This window comes from Ischnura elegans, chromosome 5, assembly GCF_921293095.1.
Source record: "Ischnura elegans chromosome 5, ioIscEleg1.1, whole genome shotgun sequence".
Taxonomy (NCBI): domain Eukaryota; kingdom Metazoa; phylum Arthropoda; class Insecta; order Odonata; family Coenagrionidae; genus Ischnura; species Ischnura elegans.
In genome coordinates, this window is record NC_060250.1 from 56,005,436 (window position 1) to 56,028,763 (window position 23,328).

General features: G+C 38.9%; 1 long non-coding RNA gene across 1 annotated transcript; it reads right to left on the reverse strand.

Annotated features, from left to right (window-relative positions):
* Positions 1-852: 852 nt before the first annotated feature.
* LOC124159825 lies at positions 853-4,159 on the reverse strand. The gene is made up of 3 exons (XR_006865020.1): positions 4,064-4,159; positions 3,853-3,942; positions 853-1,422 (listed from the first exon to the last, which is right to left on the reverse strand). It is a non-coding gene; the product is annotated as an uncharacterized LOC124159825 (long non-coding RNA).
* Between the last annotated feature and the right edge of the window lie 19,169 nt (positions 4,160-23,328).

The following is a 23,328-nucleotide window of genomic DNA, read 5'->3' on the forward strand; positions in this document are numbered from 1 at the left end:
GCAACAGCCCAAGTCGAGTAGGGCAACTTACAGGTTTACCTTCTTACACGTTATTCTCGCCTTGGAGATACAAGCCTGAAATCTCGAATATTTTGGCTCTGGGGCGTCAGTTTTTCTCTAAAGAGGTCATTTTTGAAGCCAGCTATTAGTGTCGTATGATATGTCAGAAGGTATCTTAGTAAATGGTAGTATTAGAATTTGTTTACGTTTTTCCTCACGTTCTGCTGCTTTCGCGGTTGTCGACTATTCACTGATCAACTTGTCGTCCTTCCCCTCAACGGCTGGGTAGTCATACCGCACCCCCTTCGCTCATCTTCTTGTTGCTGAGTATCACGCCGGACAATGAAAACGAAGCATTTAGAAGGGGGGTGAATAGTCGTCCGCCAGCGGCAACAGCCATAGTCAAGTAGGTCAACTTACAGCAGCGTGGGTCAAGTTAGAGTAGGTCAACCTTCTTATTCGTAATTCTCGCTGTGCCGATGCAAGCTCCAAATCTCGAAGATTTTGGCCCTTGTGTCAATTTTTGCTCTAAAAAGACCTTTACACAGTAGACAAGGGTCACCTTAGGTGGATGATCATAAATTAAAGCACATGTTTAAATGGCAACATTAATATTTACTAGGAACTAGTATAGTCATTCATAAGAATAACATAAATTAAGAAACAAGTCATTGCGGTATAAAGTATTTCTTGAATGAAGTTCTTCATTAACTCCTACATGAAATGGAAAGAAAGAAACATAAAATTAGTAAATAAATAAGAACCATCCGTATCGCTCCCATAGTTAGGGAGTATTAAAGTAAAAACCAAACGTACGTTCGGAAAAACCCGAACTGTCCGCCATTTATTTTTTTCCGGGAAAATCGATACAACCAGGTCAAAAAAGTTTATTATTTCTGACATCAAATACAATGATTCATGCACTTACAACGTTTAAAAGAAATCGATCAGCTATAGGTAAGTAGACGAAATGATGTGTTAGTCAAAAGAAAATTATAAATTTCGGTGACATTCAAAGATTGTTTAATTTTTATCTCGGTAACCATTTTTGACATTAAATTTGTTTCCTACGTACAGTGGAGGGCATTGTAGGCATGTATAATAACTGTTTCGGTGGTCGATATCACAAAATTACGCCGAGGGCAGCAGAAATTACGGGAAGGGTCCGAGAGAGAGTCTCAAACACATTAGCTTCATTCCCTCCCAGCAGTCGTAGGCCCTCTGCGTCTCAGGAATAGTGCGGCAGTTGTCCAGCATTAGAAGTCGATTTTGAAAGAGACAACTCTTGATACAGTTCACGTTTTATTGAGTTATGCTCAGGATTGATAGCCATTGAACTCACATGTTTTCTTCTGGAAAGTGTGATGCTGAGAGTTGGAACTGAGCGATGATCACAAGATTAGTCACTATTGTTGCAGTCATCTGAAAAAGTAACAATGACCATCATTATTAAGTATATATTTGGTTTTGATTTTTACCTTAATTTGTCCCAAAAATCATAATTGTTGTATTTTTTGTCGTTCATGGCAGAGAAATCTCGCAATGAGGAAGAATATCACTTACTGATTCCAGACAAGTTGGACTCCATTCAATTGTTTGTGACAGTATGACTTTTTCGGAGGACTCAATACTTTTTTTCACTGACATGAAGAAGCTGACTTAAGATCCACTAAAATGTTCTTCTAAGGAATCATGGGTAAAAATAGGAATAACTCCAAGAAGACCTTCATGGTTCTTAAGTTGCTTTCATCACGAAGAGAAAACGATTAGTGGAAGTTATTATTCGAATAAGGTTTTCAACGGCAATAACATGCAAATAAATCTTTAACCCGTGGGATTTTATTTCTTCTTACTCAACCTGACAACTTTCTTTCCCTCTATGAAGCCTAAGGGTATGGGGAGAAGGGGACCAGTATATGGTGCCCCCCCAACATGGAAAAAAAAACAGAAGAAGCACTTAAGAATGAATAGGGTGGTTTCCTATTATTTTTTTATTGCCTAAATCGAAAGATTATTACTCCTGAAGTACGTATTTCACGCATTTACATTTTTAAATGACGATATCTATTTTTCGTGATTAAATGAAAAGTGAAAATTTTCAAGCGCGCGAAAACGCGACGGCAAAGTATGAATGCCGGGAAAACTCCGTGTGACGTCGTTCTGGTTCACGCTGCCGCAAGTGAGGTGACCTTGGGGCGAGGCTTTGAGCGCTGATACGACGCAGGATGCTAGCAGGTAGCAGAGTACCCTGCTGGCTGGTAGCGCTTGGCTTAAATAAGGATTATTAATACCTTATCAAACGAAGAAAACTTTCCGACCTTAGCCAGTTTTAATAAGTGATTATTAAGACATGTTTCCCTGAGCTCTGTGCCTCATGCATGCATTGGTAATCTAGGACGATGTATAACTCCCATCCTCTCGTGTAGAAACTAGGTCCCTGTGACGTCATGCGGAGTGGAATCGCATGGGCGCCAATCTGGCCTTTTTCAAATGAGGATAAAATTGACCATTGCCATTCGTGTAAACCGGTATTTCTAAAACCAAATAATTTTTATATTATGAATGGACTAATGGTGGGTAACGAATCGCAATCAATGCCTTTCGTTTTCTTTGATGAAGGAAACTACCCTATCGGGAGAGTGGATATCCCTGAGTTTCTGTCATTTGGTGCGTACTTTTCTACTGCGACTGTCGTCGTCCTGCGGCTTCCCTAAGTTTATTTCAACCAGGTCTAACAAGTTCCATTTCATTTTGTGCTCTTCGTATCATTTATCCAAAGTAACACATCCCCTTGCAACTTTCCCTTCAGAGGGGGGGGAGGGGTCCAGCCCCCCTCTGAAGTATAAAACTACAATTACTTTGCTTCATAAAAGAAAAAAAAAGTATAGAAAAATCATGAATTTTTAAAAGACTTCATTGAAAAATAAAGTTTTTTCGACTATGAATAGTGCTTAAATAGTTTAAAACCCTCTACTTAATACCCTGTTTTTTTATTCCCCCCCCAGTTTTGGACCCCCCTTTTCTCCCCAAAAGAACTTCCTGGCTACTCTACTGACCAGAGATATGAGACGCGATGGCGCGGAATCGGCATATTGAATTAAACAGAATTTTCTTATTCTCGTATTGGAAAATTAAAAATAGAAAAATTATCTTGACGTAAATTAACGTTAAAAAAATATCGATATATGTGTGCCATATTGATTTGGGTGTATGCTCTGTATTGGTTTTCTTGGCAAACTTTATTTTGAATCTACGATTACCATGTGAGTATAATTATCACTGGTCAGCAATCCTAAGATACCGAGTCTAATCCTTAGCTCTGAACCTGGTGAAATTGCCGCGAAAATTAGAGCAGGATTTAGGTCGATTATAATTATTCCGCTAGTTGAACCCCTTTTCCTAGTTCCCTTTAGCCAGCTTCAATAAAATAGCGGTCTAAAGAAAGTGAATTAACCAAGCTGCTAGGTTCGAAATGAGAAAGATTTTTCATTCAGTTGACAATTACGTAAAAGAGAATCTTCTACTTCAGTTAATAGAAACCCATTTTTCAATCTGTCACTTTACCTGATATGCGGAAGCCGGGAGTTAAATATTCAGTAAAATTATGTGGAATCATTTTCAGGAAAATTTTGTTCACGATTATGTAAATGAGTATCTTCTTCTTCAGCATATCGAAACCCTTTTTTCCATGGATCACTTAACCCGATATGCTGGAGTGGTGTGAAACTCGGGGAAATTATGCGGAATTATTTTCAGGAGAAGCGTTTTAATCAAAGTCGCACATTCTGAACAACACTGAATAAAAGAACGACAGAATAGAAAGGCAGGCAAAAATTGACTCATATTACTTACAGATGTCACTATAGACGGTCTAATTTTCACAAGTCCGTAGCACACGAAATCCAATTTGAAGTGTAAAACCTGGCTTTCGAACATCCGAAGCTGCGGAAATTAAAGATTAAATGTTAATGTGGAAGTAATTTATGACATTGGTTACTTTAGTTATGCTAATTGATTGGAAAATAATGAAATGCAAACTAAGTTTTTTTGTTGCATTTTTTACCTCGTTCTGGACTTTGATGTCGTTCACCTTTAATATCATCGTAGATACAGCTCTTCGCACATTTTCACCCTGTAAAAAGGTAAAGATATAAACCAGTTAATTATATCACGAAATAATTTGTGATTGTATGTATCTTACAGTTTTAGTTATTGTGGCAACAAAATTCCCTCCTCGCGAAATAATTTGCTGTCGTGAGTGGCCTTGAAAACTTTTAAAAATTCACGCAATTTATTTTTAAATGCGTATTATCATTATTTCAAATGAGTATGATTACTAGTAAACAATCAGGGTATTTTTATGGCAGCTCTTCAATCATGTGGTGTTTCCATATTTTTGAATAGAGTGAAACCTGTTTTAAGCGGCCACCAGATGATAAAGTGTAAAGTTGCCGCTTTAGAAGCTGACCGCTGAATGGAGGTTTGCAGGTGAATGGTTTTCAGGCAGTAGCGTAACCAGGAATATGCTTTGGGGGGATGGGATGGACACCCCCCCCAGGTATCGGGGGGTGTCATTTGGGGGGTGTCATTCGGGAAAATTTTTGAAAAATGGCACGCCTGGAAATACATTTTACATCATTAAAACACTAAATATTCAATTTTAAGCAGATTCAGTTATTTCATGTCAAAACTAGACTTAAGAATTTACAGTTATTTTATTTCTAAGAGGGTTTGGGGGGATCTATCCCCTAATCCCCCAATAGTTACGCCACTGTTTTTAGGAAAGAGTGATGATAAAATGAGGCATTCGTTTGTCTGCCGCTATGAACTGGCATGGTCATCTGCTTAGAGTTTTAATTTTCTATGCGTCAAAGGGTTGTTACATGTCAAGACAATCAGAGGAATCGGAAAGAATTTTTATTTGGCTTACGATTACGTAAAAGAGTGTCGTTTCATTCAATTGACTGAAACCCTTTTTTCCATGGATCACTTCACCCGATATGCTAGAGCAATTAGAAAATCGGAAAAAATATGTGGAATTATATACTTGAGAATAGGGTGATTTCCTATTATTTTTTATTGCCTAAATCGAAAGACTCCTGGAGTATGTATTTCACGCTTTTAGATTTTTAAATGACAATACCTATTTTTCGCGATTTAATGAAGAGTGAAAATTTTCATGCTCGCGAAAACGCAACGGCTAGTATGAATGCTGGGAAAGGCCCGTGTGACGTCTGGCCCCTGCTGTGTGAGGCCACCTGGGTGCGAGGCTATGAACGCCGCTACGATGCAGGCTGCTTGCTGCCGAGTATGACGGTAGCGTAGAGTACCCAGCTAGCAGGTAGCGCTTGGCTACCTGCTACTGGGTATTATTACTACCCTATCAAACGAAGGAAACTTTCCGACCTTAGGCAATTTTAATAGGTGATTATTAAGAGATGTTTCCTTGAGCTCCGTGCCTTGCATGCATTGGTAATCTCAGACGATGTAAAACTCCTATCTACTCGTATAGCATCTATATAGGTCCCAGTGACGTCACGTGGAGTGGCATCGCATGGGCGCCTATCTGACCTTTTCCAAATGAGGATAAAAATTGACCATTGCCATTCGTGTAAACCGGTATTTCTAAAACCAAATAATTTGTATATTATGAATAGACTAATGGTGGGTAACGAATCGCAATCAATGCCTTTCGTTTTCTTTGATGAAGGAAACTACCCTATTTCAGTGTAGTTTTCCCCTTGCTTATTATACATTTTGACCCTACCTACCTTCTTGGATACACTTCCAACTCCCCAGGCGACGAGGATGGAAACGATGAAAAGCTTCACCATCATGTTGATGAAGAAAATTGCCAGGGTAGTGATATGTTTCATCTTTATTAGTCCAAGGGCCCACTGCAGCAGAAAATAACCGTAGCACAGCGAGCACAAGATAGTCGAGAGGAACGTGGACAGTATTTGTGCGCCAAATACGTACATAAAATTCGCGCAAATTTTGCAGAGGGATAGGTGAATGGAAGATAGTTGTCTTACTGCTTCCACTCCTCCGTCTACGAAACATTTCTGGGACCTTATGCGTTGCCTCCTCTCTCTTCTGCTACCTTGATAGTTCCCCAAATGGTCCACAGCTTCCGGCCATCTGGCCTGCTGGTTGACACCTATGTGGGAGCTCAACAGGCCCTCGGTGATGTGGTGGCTGATTATGTGAAACCCCGCTCCAGTGAGCTGCAGAATTTCTAACAGCAACGTCCTCGACAGTATCGACAGGGATGTCATGTAGACCATGAAGACGAAGACGGAAAGAGGTATGCGAAGCTCTTTGATACCGGAAAAGCTTAAGCCGAAGTACGTCAATATCGCCGTGGCAGCGAGGTCGGTCGTAAGTGAGGTGATGGTCCCAAACTTAATCTTCCAACGATTGCGTTTCAGCACCCCGCACGACTTCAATTTGAAGTGGGCCTCGCGCAAATCCGCGATCAGTTCGCTAATTTCCTGTCGTCGGAAAACCGATGTTATTAGAGGTATGATGCCCAGAATGGTCGTGGTTATCCACAGCATGATCATGTTGATCCCGTTGGAGATAGAGTGGTCCACTCCCTTAATCAACTTTAAGCCGAAGCGATAATACAAGGGTACGGCGGAGGAGAAAATCAAGGTAGAGAGCAGCAACATCAAGTAGGTGAGGCAGATCAAGGCTCTGTCGAACCTCGGTGAGAATCGTCCCGATGCAATTTCTTCTTTCAGAGGGTAATAAGCCAATCCGAAGATTCTTCCTGCAATGAGGACCGGACGAAGGACCCTCTGGACGTCGCCGATTGCCGATCTGTCTTCTCCAATCCGAAAGGCGAAGCGATTCCTTTGAGATCGTTGTCCTCGATCTTTGTTCCGTTTTTCACGTGAACAAAACTTTTCGGGTGTGTCCTTTGGAGCTACGGTTGCCATCGTTGCCAAAGATCTCTTGCCCTATTTTGAGAGAAGTTTTTGCGAATAGTCATATTTGGTTGTTCACTCAGACCCGAAATCGTACCTCATTAGAAAATTCATATCCTCCTCAACTTTAATCCATTACAGTTATTTACCACTCAGTTATTCTCCCATCGTTAATCGTCGTTGGCAGTGCCGTTCACGGTTCATACTCTGTTTTCGAAATCGTCTAGTTTTCCTCAAAGATTACTTCCATTCAGTGAAGGGCTCACAATACAATCTTTCAGCTTGTGACGTGGCTCTACCTTATATAGCTGTTCGACTCGCTTTAAGGATAATATTTCTTGGTTACGGAATGCGATCATGCGTATGATTGCATGATTATTTTTTGTATTCATATTGCTCCTACAGAGCTCTCTATGCAATTTAAATTCAGTGCTTTTCACTCTGATGAGAGTACACGCTTTTAACTCGATAATGGTCGACAGCTCTCACTTTGTTGGCGTAACGTTTCTATTAGGTTTGGCATTCGGTAACTTCTTGGCTTGTTTAGAGCCCCTAACATCAGGAGGAAAAAATATAGGAGCTCAAGTCAGCTAATGTACCATACTTGGATTTCGTGATAAAACCTTTCATTTAAGCTGGAGATGTTTGATTAAGCCGATTCAATTTGATGCTTCGCCCCGGCACCAAGTGTGTATGTTTGTTTTCCTGAGTGGACTTCATGCGTTATATCGTAATCATCGGAGTTGTTCTAGCCTTACGGGTGTTTTTATTAGGCCCGCAAATCGGCTATTTTAATACTTTTTCGATGAAGTAATGGATTTTATGGCACTTGCTGTGCGACATGAAGTCGTGAAATTTTATTTACAAATAGTTTAGACATTTAAAGGATGTGGTTAATCTTTAAGATCCATTTAACATTAAATTAACTTGATTATATCCCATTCCAATAAAAGAACTCCTGGGAAATGAATGGAAAATATTCCCTCTTTACTCCAGCCAGTCGGTCTGAATCTCCTGGTCATTAGCGCCTGAAAAGATAAATGTTTTATCTAGTCATAAATTTCTAGAAACAAGTTATGTCCGAAATTAGGTGCCCCTTACGAACGGAGTATGAATTTAAGTGACAGAAAAGAGCGCTATTTGATAATTCACAAAGGAAATAAGAAAGATAAAACGAAAAGGAGTTAATTTCGAAAAAAAAGATACTTGAATTTCGAAAGAAAGCAATAACACAATATATAAACGGTTTCATTACCTATCGACTGTTATATCGGCCCCGGGGTTATAGCCCTAGAATTGCTTTAGACAAGTTTAAAAAAAACATTAGAAGTGAAGTGATAATATTCTGGTGTTTTGGGCGTAACTTCGTGGAATTTAGCCATTATATTGAACGAATGAGAATAACTCTGTATCTTTTCCAAAAATTTTCATTGCATATTAAAATTAAAAAGAAGAACTCAATCAGAATATCAATCAGCAAGCTCCTCAGTGCGATGAGTGTTGGTGCCACTTAAGTGTCCGACATATCCTTACAGTGTGTGACAAATACCATGACGAGCGGATACGGTTCAATATAGGGGGGGACCTTGAATCCCTTCTGGGATACCACCCGACTAATTTGAAAAATGTAATACTATTTCTCAAGGAAATCGGTCTGTTTAGCAAAATTAAAAGTTCCTACTTATTTTATGTAAATAAATTACGCATATGCGACCCCGAGAATAAACGATTTGAATCAAATGACTGAGCAATGATCCAGAATGACCTAGCCGTCGACGCACCCGAGCACTAAATTCTACTACTACTATTCTAGTACTTAAAAAGTATTCTGTCAGCCTCCCCTAACCATGGAAAAAGGCATTCTTGATTTTTAATTGAAAATGTTCATTTATCCGATTTACATAGATAGTTGTAAATTTGGCTCATCCGGCAGGATTATTGACAAATTTATTTCAAATTATGGCCTAATATTTCGATATTGGATTGAGCATGTGCTGCCAAATTATTACACATTCTATTGATATAATTTGTATTTCTAATGAAAAATTTGCAATTCCATGTGATATGCAAATTTTGATCAAGTTGGCCAACGTATTTGCGAACTGAGTCTAATGTGGAACCACTTGAAGATGTAAATTAAATTAAAAATGATATATATTTTTGTTGAGATAATTCAGTTAATTGCGGAATGGTCATCAAAGAAACGAGTTTGTATGCTGAATTCATAGTTTTTTTTCGGCATGATTGCCAAGGGTATCTCATTGTCCCATTAAAGTAAAATATACATTATATAAACTGGCTTCTGAATCTATTCGTTTCTAAATATCCTTATTAGTATTAAAATGAATAATATCGCTCTTTTCCATATCACGCACCATTTTGTACAAAAAAGGAAAGCAAATAAGTGCGTAAGATATTGGTTTTAATTTGAATATACTCATGATTTCTTCATTTTTCCAGTTCTGGCTGGTGCCTATCAATACATAGTAATTAGTGATTATTTGACGCAAATTAGATATATCTACAAATTTTCGTTCATGAGGCTCGTCCTATTTAAAAAAAATCGCATGTTTATCTCAAGAAATAGCTTGACAACGTTAAATATTTCCGTCATCGGTGGGCAATTTTGAGATAGACTTCACGTGTTTCCTCAGACGAATTTTCAATTTTGCATTGACGTGCTAAAATTCATTTTACCTCGCATGTTGATCAAAAATTATCTTTTCCATAAATTAGGAACATTATTAGTGGGACCTATTAGACCATATTTATCTTTCTCTTGTATGTTCAGAAATTAGTATTTTTATTCCAACTCACCCGACCGGTGTTGACTCGTTCATGTCAACCTATGTGGCGACTTTCTGTCATCTTTCTAAGCATGACTATCCATACTTATAGGCATATATCGCATACTTTTTTATGTGCAGTGTTCATAGTGTTAAGATGAATGCAATGAAAACCTCTATTTTCCGGTAAAAACAATCAAGTTGCATTGGTCTTATGCTGGTAGTCGTGCCAGAAAACGTGCGTAGGAGTATAGTAAAATTAATGTAGGTTTGGACCAAATATTGGCAATTAGGGGACCTATAGAAACCAACCAGCCTAAGGTGGATAAAGGGGACCTTCAAGAGTCAAAAACGACGGTTTTAGCGCAAGTGTTTGATGAAAAAGACGGAAATGGAAAAGAAATGCATGAAGTTTGTCGTTTCATCAGGAAAAGGTTTCTGGAGGCCATTGTGGGCCTACTTCGAAATACCGGTAATTTTAATAACAAAAAACCTCTTAACTCTACGGAAAATATAAATAATCACAATGTGTTGGATTTGCGCAGGAATCCAAAGTTAATACACTTTCTAAATTTATTTTTGAACATACCTAAGTGTGATTCGTCAAATAGATACTTAACAACAAGATAATTTATAAATCAATTTCTCTGATTTCTCTTTCAAAAGTACTCTCTAAATTCATTTTTGATCTTTAATTTGAATCGTCAAATAGATAATTACTAGAAATATTATACATAATTCAATTTCTCCGTTCTATTATGATCGCAGTAATGACCCACTAAACTCTATATGCAATTAGAGGCTTCACTTTGTAACTGCTGTGGTACTGCGAATTAAGCTAAGTACCGTTCTAGCCTTACGTTTTTATCAGTGCTTCGTCTCTTTTTATTTTGCAGGTGCCGGTAAGGCTATTTCAAGCATTAGCTATCAATTTACCTGTTAGTTCTATTATCTAAAAATTCTTTTTCTACCAACCTTACTTCAATTTACCCGAGCGAGATCAATACATACACCAAATTTATCGTAATTGAACAATTCACTTACCCTAAGTTATCAGTGACTGCGGCGCGTCACTGTACGTGCGAGAAAACCCATTTTGAAGATTAAGTTTCACGATGTTCCTCACAACGCCGCTTTAAAATGGTAAATTTAAGTGTTGCTGTTCAGTGAAGAATGGGAACAAAAAATGAGTTTTTAGAAAATGTAAGCACCTCAACAAAGCGATCATCATGGTCACTCTGAATATTCTAAGGAACAACTGAGCTCTCAGGCACTTGTAAGGAAAAGACATAGCTCAAAAATTTCAGGCGTTAATCGTAGACGGAAGCCAGCAGATAAGATCCGTTCGGTCTCGTTTATTTCAGTTCATTTTTGAGCGTGCTGTTGATTCTTTTCATTTCCCAATATGGCGGCGAAACCGCGTAGCTTTCTCAAAGCCATTACTCCTGTTCTAGTCGTTTCCAGGCTTCTGGGAATCTCGTATTGTCCTTTGGTATCCGGAGGCACACTGGATCGCTGGCGTTTCCATTTGATTTCCTTCCTCTCCACGTCGCACTCCACCATTGTTTTCTTGGCTAACCTCTACCTGGCAAGGCACTTGATTCCCAACTTCTCCAAGGTGGGGCAGATGCTTACGGCCACGGGCCACTACTCGTTTGTCAACCGACTGGTCATGATTGCATTCTGGGCCAGCTCCTGGGTCATGTCCTCGGAGGCCATCGCCACTTCCGTGCTTCGCAAAGCAAAGTTCAGGGAGCTGATAGACGGCCTGTGCGAGGTCGAGTCTCACTTGGACTTAAATGGTCGCCACAGGTACCTATGACGTAGCGACGTAAAGGATACGACAGTTAGGTTGACACTACGTTTATTCCACTTAAATGGCACAGTGGTAGAAAAGGCGGTCACCGGAGGAATGGAGGCTGAGTCTGACGAAGTCGTCGTCTCAGAAGGTAGAGTTTCGAGTCAGACGAGGTCGCTGTCTCGCGGGGTGGTTGAGTGACCATCTTCCTGCTCGGACTCCCCGGCTAATATTAAGTTTTGGGGGTCCAAAGGCTAATTTGCCCATACTAGGAGGAGTGGCTGTGACTTGGAGGGCAAACCACCAGCGCAGTTAACTCCTTGCGGTCACCACGCCTGCTTCCTCCATACCGCACTTATATCAGAGGCTAGTGAGCGTAGACAGTGACCAATCTGACCTTTACCCCTCAAGTTCCCTGTTGAGCACATTCAAAGACTTCTGTATATTTTGAATCTATTTTGAACTTTAAAAAATACACGGCAGTCCTTTAGTAAAGTAAAGAGGTTCAAACCCCCTATCTCTTGGAAAGGTTGGGGGTACAATATGAAGTAAATTCATCCTCCTTATCCCTGGAAATCAACATCAAATTCTCAAACTTTAACTCACTCTTTCTCAACCTTCAAATGGTCAAATTTCTGATCTGCAAATACATTCTTAGAAGCATACGAAAACGTAGATTCTGTAATCTGTCGTGTAGACTTTCCTCGGGAGTTTTCTATGAGTCAGATTTTACACGTGTAGTGGCCAAATTTTCGACAGCCTATTTCTCCAAAGATATTTATTCCCTTGCGGTGTCGTACAATCGCGTAGGCCACTATGAAATCCCGGACTCGACCTTCTGATTGGAATTGCTATTCCTGATAACTAAGGAAATTACTTGCTTTTATTCTCTCTTCGTCATGGGTTCCGGAAATTGTATGAAAAGAAGTAAATTTTTTGAGGCAAATATTATGCTTGATTATAGCTTTACTAATCACCCCTACTCATTATGGGTTTATGCATATGATCAAAACGTGTTCTTTTCTCCAACCCCTTCCTCACTCACTCAATGTCCTTCTCCATTATCCGGGTTTTTGCATTTCCTCGCTCTTCATTACTTACCAATCCTCTCAATCCTTGCCCCCTTTAGAAGTTTTACTCTCCCGTGTCCTCCCAAATGTTCTACTCCCTTCAACCATCAAGGTATATTTTTTCGCTGTCGACTTTTGTTGGCTCCAGAGGACCAGATGCTGTTGACATTCAATGTAACAAGACAGCATATTTGTTCGCACAGCTCCACAGGCCTAAAACTAAAACAAGGCCTTTGAATGCAAGGGCTTTCATCATAGACCTTATTTTTAAATTAATCCATAGAGAAAGAAGCTGCATCGGTAGTTCAATCCAGGTTCGAATCCCGATCTAGAAAAATGATTACTCTACAGAATTTTCGAACTTAACGTGCACTTGCGGTTGACTACGTAAATGTACCCCTCTGGCTAGTCCGCGATTACTACCGTGAATAATTTTCTGTACACTCTTGCATAACGATTCTCTCATCTGCTCTTTCCCGATCAAAAATTGCTCGTTTTCCAGGATTATTCTCTTTCTCATGCCCGCTATAGGATAACTCTTTTTTTTTTATCTCTACTCGTATAGCAGGCACACTGGTTTGACCATCTCTCTGCTGCTGGTGTACGAGTTCTCCTACACTGCAGTGATGACATTTCTGCTCAAGCACAGCAGGGACTTGGAATCGCTTCCCCTGACCAATATGGACTTGTTGTTCTTCACGTACGACATTTACGTGTGCACTTTGTCGCTTTTTATGGCCACGAGTCTACTCCTTTACTTCCTCCTCTACTTCTCGTACATCAACGACGACATACGGGGCATCGCGTCGTCTTCCGAGGCCACGTGGGATGCGGACGAAAGGCGGTCGCGTATTGGGCAGCGTCGCGAGGCTTTGGCGCCAAAGAAAGACAGGATGGCGTCCCCGGCCGTGCGCGTCCGTTTCCTGGCCGCGCAGCACTTGCGAATCTGCGAACTCTGCGTCGGGTTCACCTCGCTCTTCGGTCTGAACATGATCCTCATTACCGTGGGCACGTTTTCCGCCACCATGATCCTCTCCTACCTCGTGTTCCAGTGGTTTTTCGAAATCGTTCAGGTCAGGGTGGCTTATCTGCTGGCTTACGGCATAGGTGGAGTTTTGGCCATGGGTTTCGTGTTGGTGCTGCTGGCCATCCTCTGCGGCAAAGTGTGCCAAGAGGTTAATAAACTTAACGAGAGAGAATCGCCCCAAATAAAAGCGTGAACTACTTTCGTTATAGCACGTGCCTTTTATCTGTCACTACGTCTTTGACGTTCAGAATATGAACACGTGACAGTGTTGGGACTCTTACTCATTGTACCTCGAAATGGAAAAATGCAAAATGACCCCATATCATTCTCAAACTTACCCTGAAAACTAATATGAAGATGGGAAATATTTCACACCATCGGAAAATTGTTCAGCATCAATTTATTTTTGCTTATATTAGCTTAATTATGTTAGTAAAATATACAATAGTTTCAACCTCAATTACCAGCTAATTACTTAAAATAATAATCAAGTAGAGAATCCATGAGTATCTACTGAATAAATTTCTATGTAACAAAGTTCAATGTCTAGTACTGTGGCTATTCAGCAAGAATACTGGATATTAATATTGCGTGTATCTGTATCATATGAGACGGTTTAGCTAACGCTGTGTATTCCCTTTTCTTTTTTATCCCTTTTTACCTAGGCTTCTGCCACTGGAAGATGCCTATCCATCGCCTTATTGCAGACAAAAAATGTTTTGCTGAGAGACGAGGTAAATAGATGTATAAGTACAAAATTTGAGTGTGATGCGTTATATAAATTTTTCTCTATAGATTTGAATTAGTATTGAACTGAAAGAAGTCGTATCTAATATTTGTTGGTGATCTTTGTTTTAGCTCGCACAATTCTCTCGCCAAATCTTGCTGACGAAAGTGAAATTTCAGCCGCTTGGCCTTTTCAATTACGACTCCAAGCTTCTCGTTTCGGTACGATTATAATTATCGATATATCTTACCCTTAATAGTATTTTAGGCTTAATTAAATTAAAAATTGGAATATTTACACAGGATTTTATCCGCACTTGATAGTGTTGATGTAAAAACGAAACGCGTCGTGTTCAAAATAAATCCTGTGGTGAAATTGCAGTGCATCATTTAACTAATATTGATAACTTCCATCATATCTTGCCGCAAATCATGCACAGTATTTAAGGCATTCGTTACTTTTGATTTATCATTGCGTTAGCTTGGAATAATTAATTATTCATGCTGTTCTTCGAACATCGTTTCACTCTGGTGTTGCCGTATCTTTTACCTCCACAGATGACTGCTGCTTTCGTGACGCACCTTTCCATTGTTCTGCAGTTTCAATATGCGGCTCTCACCAACCAGGCGATAGTGCCCGTGGCGCCGAACTCTACCATAGTACAATGAGAAAACATCTCATTCATCAATGTTTAGTTAGTAAGATTTATCCACGTCAAAACTCCCTCTTCAGGTGGTATTTTCCACAGCGACAAAGCTGAACGCAGCTAGTAGCGGAGCCCGAAGTGAGCCCACCAGTAACCTATCCAAGCCGAGTATGGAGTTTCAAATAGCTGTACTTAGTTTCCCTACAGATAAATAAGTATAGAGTTTTACATGCTGACTTGATTCATTGATTTCAAGATTATGCACGCTTTCATTCAAACAACAAATAATGTTTATGTCGCTTACCATATTCTCTGAGGGATTTTATTAAATTTGTTTATTAGCGTTATCCTCTTCACTAAGGGGAATGTAATGGAGTGACTGGGATATATGAGAATGAATTAAATAACATAATCTGAATGTTTTTAATGTATCAATTTAACCATAAATCGGGACATGCAATGATATGCCGTCGAAATGATGGAATTAAAAAAGTTAAAGATCATTGGGTATTTAAATTTTATTTTAATTTCCTTTAAATTCCTTATTTAAATTAATTTGCCCTCATTTAATATTGATATGTGCTCCCAAGAATATTTTCTGTATTTTTCACTATCTTTTCATCTCATGACTTTTCAAAGTATGTATCACCTCTAACCTCTTGGTTATATATGATAACAGTTTATGAATTGAATAGGCATATTCATTTAATGTTTGCATCGGCGCATCGTCTTGTAGTAATAACCATGGGGAAGTAAGGGATTTTATCACCGATAATGGTAATAATTATACAATTAATATTTTGTTATTTCAGTCATGACAACAATTTCTCTTGGGCAAATCATTTGGTAAACATGTGCTCCAATATTTGTTTTTATCAATACATGTGTTACGGTACAAAAAGAAATAGCGACATAAAAACTTAATCAAAGAGCCAAGTTTTATGCATAAATAATGCCACTTTAAGTGCGTCGCCTAAACATGCTATTGAATAATCTGTCGTTTAAAAGGTGATAATTTGGTTCAATCTATTGTTAAGGCAATAACGCTGTCATTAGGACCTCTCACAGCAAATTTTAACGTTTAATTGGAAGGTAAAAAATATCCTTCACGTTAAAATTGAAATGAAATCCAACTATGGGTCCCTTCGTTCAAACGAGATTTTGATTATAGATCATTTCAAATTTTGTCCAATTAACCCGTAAAGGTCCAAGGGACATATATGCCCAAAAAATCTGAAATTATCTCAAAATTTAATAAAATGCGCAGAATAGGCTATTGGCTTCTACTTTTAAATCCTTTCTGTGATATACTTTAGATATTGTAGTTTCCACATTGTTAAGAACTTTCACTTGAAATGCTGTTTACGAAGTGGAAATTTGATAGTTTACAAAAAAACCAATGAGAAGGTTAATTATAACAAGACTTTCGGTTTATCCATAATGTGTACGTATCCTGAGGAGTTAGTACGAAAAACTCCGCATTTGTGCTTTAATTTTCACAAAATTAGTGTCATGGGACACATATGTCTCAATGGACCATAAGGGTTCGAGAATTGGTATTATTACACGTCCCCCACCGTATCTCAGAAACTATAAGAGATATCGCTTTCATAAAAATGTTTTTGGAATCTACGCGTTAATATTAGCCTAAAAAACGTATTTTGCAATGCAATCTAACGGCTGCAATCTTTATGAACCTTAAAGAGTTAAAGAATAGTTAGGTGTGTTTAAATTAAAACTCCGGAATTTGAAATCTTTCGAAGAAGGATGAGAACAGGGTGGAGGCTTTCATGATGTGGACATGGAGGAGAATGACGAAGATGAGAAAAAGGGAAGAAGAAATGGCAGGCGAGGAGAGACAATAGAAGGATAGGGTAGGGAGAGGTGTGGAGGAACGCTGAAAACCGTGAAAGAGGGAAGGATGTTGGGTAAACGGGTAAAGGAGAGGATGATAACTGGGTATGTGGATAGAATGAAGAGTTATAGAGGTGTGCTTAGAAAATCACGGGAATTTTTAAATTTGTCGAGTTTGAAGAGTCTGATTATCAATTTTTTCATTGTATTGGCATACATGCCCTTGAAGTATGATAAACTTTTCAGCTATTACTTCATTTTTTACTTGTCTTCTCTGTGACAGCTGCTAAGATTAGACGGGTTTTATGAGTTCAGCGATTTTCGTTTGTTAAAAGAAATGAAATAAAGAATGATTGCTTTGCGACGAATGATCAGCAAATTAAGTGTAGCTGAGTGAGGAAAAAACAAAGGCCTATGATGAGTCTGCTATGGTAAAACAAGAATTTACGAGTGTTTTTATTGTTTCCAAGATGGCCGTGAAGACGTTGACGATGATGGACGCCACAGCACATCAACAACCGATGAAAACGTGGAAGAAGTGAAAGAAATGGTTATGAGCATCTAAAATAATGAATATAAAATGGGGACTATTTTGAAGGCGGCAACATTAATGTAGACGAATAAATAAATATTTTATTTTCAAAAACCTAAAATTCTCGTTATTTCTGAACACAGCAAACCTCATTCCGCGCCGAAGAAATAAATGTATTGGATGCAAATGAAAAATGGAGTAAGGCGAGGAGGGAAAGTAATCTTGGTGTGTTATATTCCATGTAATAATGTAAAAAATCGCAATGCATCACTCCGAATCGACAGGTAGAATTTTGTATCGTGTGGTTACATATTGCTAATTTAAAACTTCATTGACTGAGATAAAATGGCCATTTTACCAAATTTCCACGCGAAAAAATAGTTTTAAATTTTCTCAATAGTTGGCGTTAGTTATATTTTTTGCAGATTTTTAAAAAAACAGCTCTGGTGAAGTCGACTACATAATTCACCACTCAAAAGTGGAAAATGAAAGAATAAGATAAAAAACACGCTATTTTAAAACATAATAAAATGGAAAAATAAGTTTCAGGCTCTTTTACTATCAGTCTACTGTCAGAATCCACTCTTTATGCATGATTTAATTCAGGCCCGCGCTGGAACCCTTCTTAAGGCGGTGTATTCCCGGAGGGCAGTAGACTAGTGGAATATAATAAATAAATTTTGAAATTCTAATCCTTGCCCTCTTAAGATTGAGTTGAATCTTACCAGATTGAAATACGTAAATTTAAATAATTATTTTGTTTACTCAAGACGATCTTAATTTTGCTGTTAAATGAGATATCATTGAAATCAACTTAACAGCTCAATGTTGGTATTTTGGCTGTATAATTTGTCAGTTTCGGAACAGGAGGGCGCCTTAGATTTCCAGGCTGGAGGGCGCCCCGGGATAAGTCTCGGTGTCCCGGCGGCCCTGATTTAATTCTTTCCTTTCTTTAAAAAAAGAATGAATAAACATTTCTGGGGTTTCTGCGCGGCTAAGAAAATTTAAAGCTGCCTAAATTCACCTATCTAACGATTTGATCGTTGGATTATTCTTCCTCGTAGAATAATCCCCCAAGGTCGTTAGAATATTAATTGCATATTGCTTGGTTTCGCTTATAGTAGGACCTGCCCGCCTTTGTGACGGTGCAGGATTCCTCGTCCCGTCCTTCCTTCCCCGTCCTTTCCCTGAGGCGTCGTCGGGCTCTAATCGCGGCGATGCCTCTAATCCTTTGTTCCTATCTGTCCTCCCCCTCTCGAGAGGCTCGGGCGTATAAGTCTCAGACTTGGTTCCCGGTCCTCGAGAGCGTATCCTTGCAGGGGCCCGCCCTGGACCCCTGAACACATTGCCTAAATTCACACACGCTTTACTCTCCGAGTGATGAAAAGCTTATTTATTTTTACTTTTTTGTGCATTTTATACTGTTTTTCGAAAGAGATTGTTTATAAAAATCTCTTTTATTTCATTTTTATTCTTAATAGTTTTCAGTATTCCCTCTCACCTAAGTACACGCTCCAGCCACAACATACCTCCTTACTTGCTCTAGAATTTTGTATCCTATCCCGTCATATTTAGAACCATCTCGTTTTTCTTTGTAATAGTCGATTTTACATTCTCTATCTTCTATATTATTTCTACTGAATAGATACCTTTTTCTCAACTTATACGCAACCAAACTCTACAAATGAGATACCAAAATGCACACAATTTATCAGAGAACATGCGACGGCATATCTTACTTCCTAAATATTGCTTTTGTTTCCTAAAATTGGTTTTCAAATAATAAAAAAAAAAACAAAAACCGGTAAATATTTCTGACGTTAACGGCACAAAAACTGATACATTTGTTCATTTGCAACAATATCTCGCATTCTTTAAATAACATTTATCAAAATGCGGCTGATTCCACACTCAAGTCTCCTATTGATACGTAAGTATGAGTCATCATGATCATTTAACAGAGGATAGTGTATTTACTTCCAATGTTGTGCAGGAATATTTCTCGGGTTTCCCACCGGGTGTCGTATCGGGTTGTAGTTCCCAACGTTTCCATGACTAAGTCCGTCATCGTCATCAGGGGTTAATGCCAATAAGTGCCGTAATCAGGCCAATAATTAACCCCTGATGACGATGACGGACTTAGTCATGGAAACGTTGGGAACTACAACCCGATACGACACCCGGTGGGAAACCCGAGAAATATTCCTGCAGAGCATACGCCGGGAAAAACTCAGATTCCAATGTTGTGTTTGAAGAGGTCCTCTGACCTCAATTTGTACATGAAAATTCCAATTAAATTTGCACATAAGACCCTGCCTTTTTTTCTACATTTTAAAATTAGAAACGCGCCTATCCCTCTGTGGACCTGCATTGAAAAGAGCGGGGGAAGCCCGCTGGGAGCGGGCGCATCACGCTCGTTCTTCCATACAGGTATTTCTGCCTCTCAAATGCCTCCTTATATAATCCCTGCCGATGAATATTACTAGTGTATTCCGTTATGCATACATGCCTTGCTTCCAATAATCTTACGTGGCTTGTCTTTCAATGGAATTGCTCGTCTACTGCTTTCTCTTCTCTGGGTAAGTTTCCCAACTTTATGTGAATGACTTTACAGCATGAAGATTGTAGACGAGTTGCGTGGTTTTTTTTAAGGGCGATAACCCTCATCGTCTAATGAACTTTCCAACGGTACCCATTGTGCTTTGATATTCTGGATACTGACTGGACAGCTGTTAAAATGTTCAAGTTTCACATATCCGGTTCCTGTTTTACGTTGCGATAGATTCTTTATGACCCCGATCCGAACCTCGCACCTCGCTCCACATTACTTCATTTACGATTTTTTTAGAGTGTTGCAATTATTTTTAACTGGTAAGATAATTTATAAACCACTCATCCACATATATACCGTATCGCCTCTTTTCGGCCAAATTAGCTAAATCAGGAACTTTAACCATCTACTTACTCATTAAAGAAAGAATTTTGCTTCTGATCTAAGGAGATCAAAGAAGTGAAACTTCTAGAGAAGATACGGAGGAAACAGACGGTGCGGATGGCGCAAAGCATGGAGAAAGGGTTAAAATCAGATTTAGAGAGAAGAATGCTAATCTAAATGGCAAGTGGGGAATTGAGATGACATGAATGATGTGATTTGGATATATACGCACCCTTTTGTTAGCATAGTGTACAATGTTCAATGAAAGTGAATAGGCCTTATTGGGAATTGAAGAGGGAAGTTCAATTTATGAAAAACAGACAGGCGGGTCTCTTAACAAAATGCTCCATGGAAACCTGCATTAACCGGTAGACTACTTAAATAACAACAACAAAACTCCACAGGGGTAAATCAGATAGGCGCATATACACGCTAATCTAGGGTGGTCCAATTTTTTATAAATTTTCAAGTGCAGATACATTTTTGACATATTTTCATCTTTATATATATATATTTCAAGAAGCTCCTCGATGAGGTTTACAACACGAAAATATCCCAGGTTGGGCAAACACAGAAAAAGACACAATTAAAGATAAAACGACTCACAAAACTAAATAAATTTTCGGTGGCACCTAGGTATCACCTTCCTCAGAGTTAGGACAAAGACTTGGTTAGGCTGGTTGTTGGTTGAAGGAGAGCTGAGGGAGGGGGAACAGTGGGAAGGTAGGGTCAAGGGGGGGGGGGGGGAAGAGTGGGCTGAGGCCATTAAAGGGATTGTCTGCTGATGTTTTAGCCGGGAGGATGAAATGCTTGAAACAGCCTAATGTAAGTTATTTCAATTGAATTGAATGTAAGTTGGTGGTCTGCGGGGGGTAGGGAGACCAAAACTGAAACATTGTAGCAATCATAAAATGGACGCTGATGAGTGGCTTCTTGTTTTGCCACAGGGAGGGACGCAAATATATGTAAAGAAAAGGTTGTCTGTTTGTATGTCCGCTATGCATTTGCATACGGCTACAGGGATTGCAACCAGAAATATTATGTAGGTGCATCTGATTCTAAAGCCCGTAGTGATACTTTTGGTTACGTCAGAAGCGTCATTTTCTCGTTACTATTGTTACGTCACACAACTTCTGTGGCTTGTCATCCTGTAGGGTAGGCTTACATCTTGACACGCTCATTGGGAAAACATAATTCAAAGAATTTTACATTTAATTATTAATCCTATTGTGCAAACCTATTTGCTGGGGTATCCTTTCATACGACGTATTTGGCCTACGCACGTATAGACACACATAAGGATCAATGTTGAGCAGCGTGGTATAAGCTGATCACGTGCGCGGTATACGGACATCGTTATATCCATTGTTTGCTGTCACATATGTATAACATCATCATAGCTGCTTCGTTATTTTACCTGAAAACCCTACCATGGATTCCAAGTTCCCACTTCCATGGGTACTATCCTTCCCGAGCAACGCCGGGTGACCTGCAAGTTAGAATGTAAACCACCAAAAAAGTCTGTCTTATTCCTAATGCTATCTCTCCTTGTTTTTACCATGATCATCTCAGCATACTCATCTCTGCCACATCAATTTTCTTTTCGTGCGCTTTCTTAGCAGTCCAGCCAGATTTCACTACCATATGACATTGCTGACCACACAATTGCTTTATATACTTTCCCTAGACACCTATATTTCCCAAGGGCGACCCTCGAATTTTCTCGATTTTATTCGGTAGACTTTAAGGTTATCAGTACAAAAAAAACAACTTTTGGCGATAGTTGATACCATTCCAATGGCAGTATTAAATTGAAATTAACCTATTCCGTTAAAAATATGTACTTGACACTTAGTAACTTTAACGATACTTTCCAAAATACCAATACCGGAATTCGAAATTACCTGGAGTAAACTTTCTAAGACAATCTAAGGAGTTCAAAATGAGAAATCATCCCACTAGCCTAATCAACTTTCAACAACACGCGAAAACAGATTGTATCAGTCAAAAAAGCTTGGAGAAGGAAAATGTAAATGCTGCTATGAAAGAGCGGGTAAATGTTATCAGTTATATGGAGTCGATTGTAGATTGGAGTTGGGATAGGCGTAACTATGAAATTTTGCTTAATGCCATTCCAAATTCATATTAATGACGTTTATCTATTGGGAACAGTAGAAATTGCTCGCGGATACTTGATATATGAGTAATATTTGAATAATAATTCCTTTAGAGAACCATATTCACACAGCCACCTTCAAGTAATGGAACCGGAATTAGCCAAGTTAAACAAAAATATGTACGGTTCACCTATCCTTGTTGTGCATAATTTAAAGATTAGAAAGAAGATTTTATGGTAGCATGAGACATGGTAAATGCTATCATCGTTCTGTTAGAGGGCTACGATTGGGTTTCTAAAATTTTTTTGGCTCATATTTCGCACCTGTTTACGTGGGTTGACGGATGGCATGATAAAATTCGGTTTTATTAAATTTATTAGAAATATCGCTTATTAATATGGACACATGATTGTACAGCAAGCTTGTTTGCTTGTTACATTACGAGGATTATGTTTATAAACTTATAAGTTATAATTATACATATTCGTGCAAATAAATGATGAAGAAGGAAAGATTTTGGTGCCTATGGTGGGGAGAGGGAATTCCTTAACAGGCTAATAGAGGTCAACGTGATAGTATCTCCAACAAAAGTGGCAATATCATAGTAAAAACTCATGAGTTAAACGGCCCTGGCAGAAGTATTAATATAGGATAAGGTTAAGATAATTGCACCTACTTAAGTTGATAGTATAGGGAGAACAAAGAGACATATTCATAACCCCAATGATTCATCTACGATCTTTAGATTCAACGCCTTTGTCTTTGTAGTTGTACTCGTTCAATATTATACTTTTTCGTGTCTGCGAAAACTACGAAGGGGGTTCTAACGATTAATGGCTTCAGATATTAGGATACCTATTTCTGACATTTCATGGTAAACTATGCGATTGCCTCATTTGGAAGG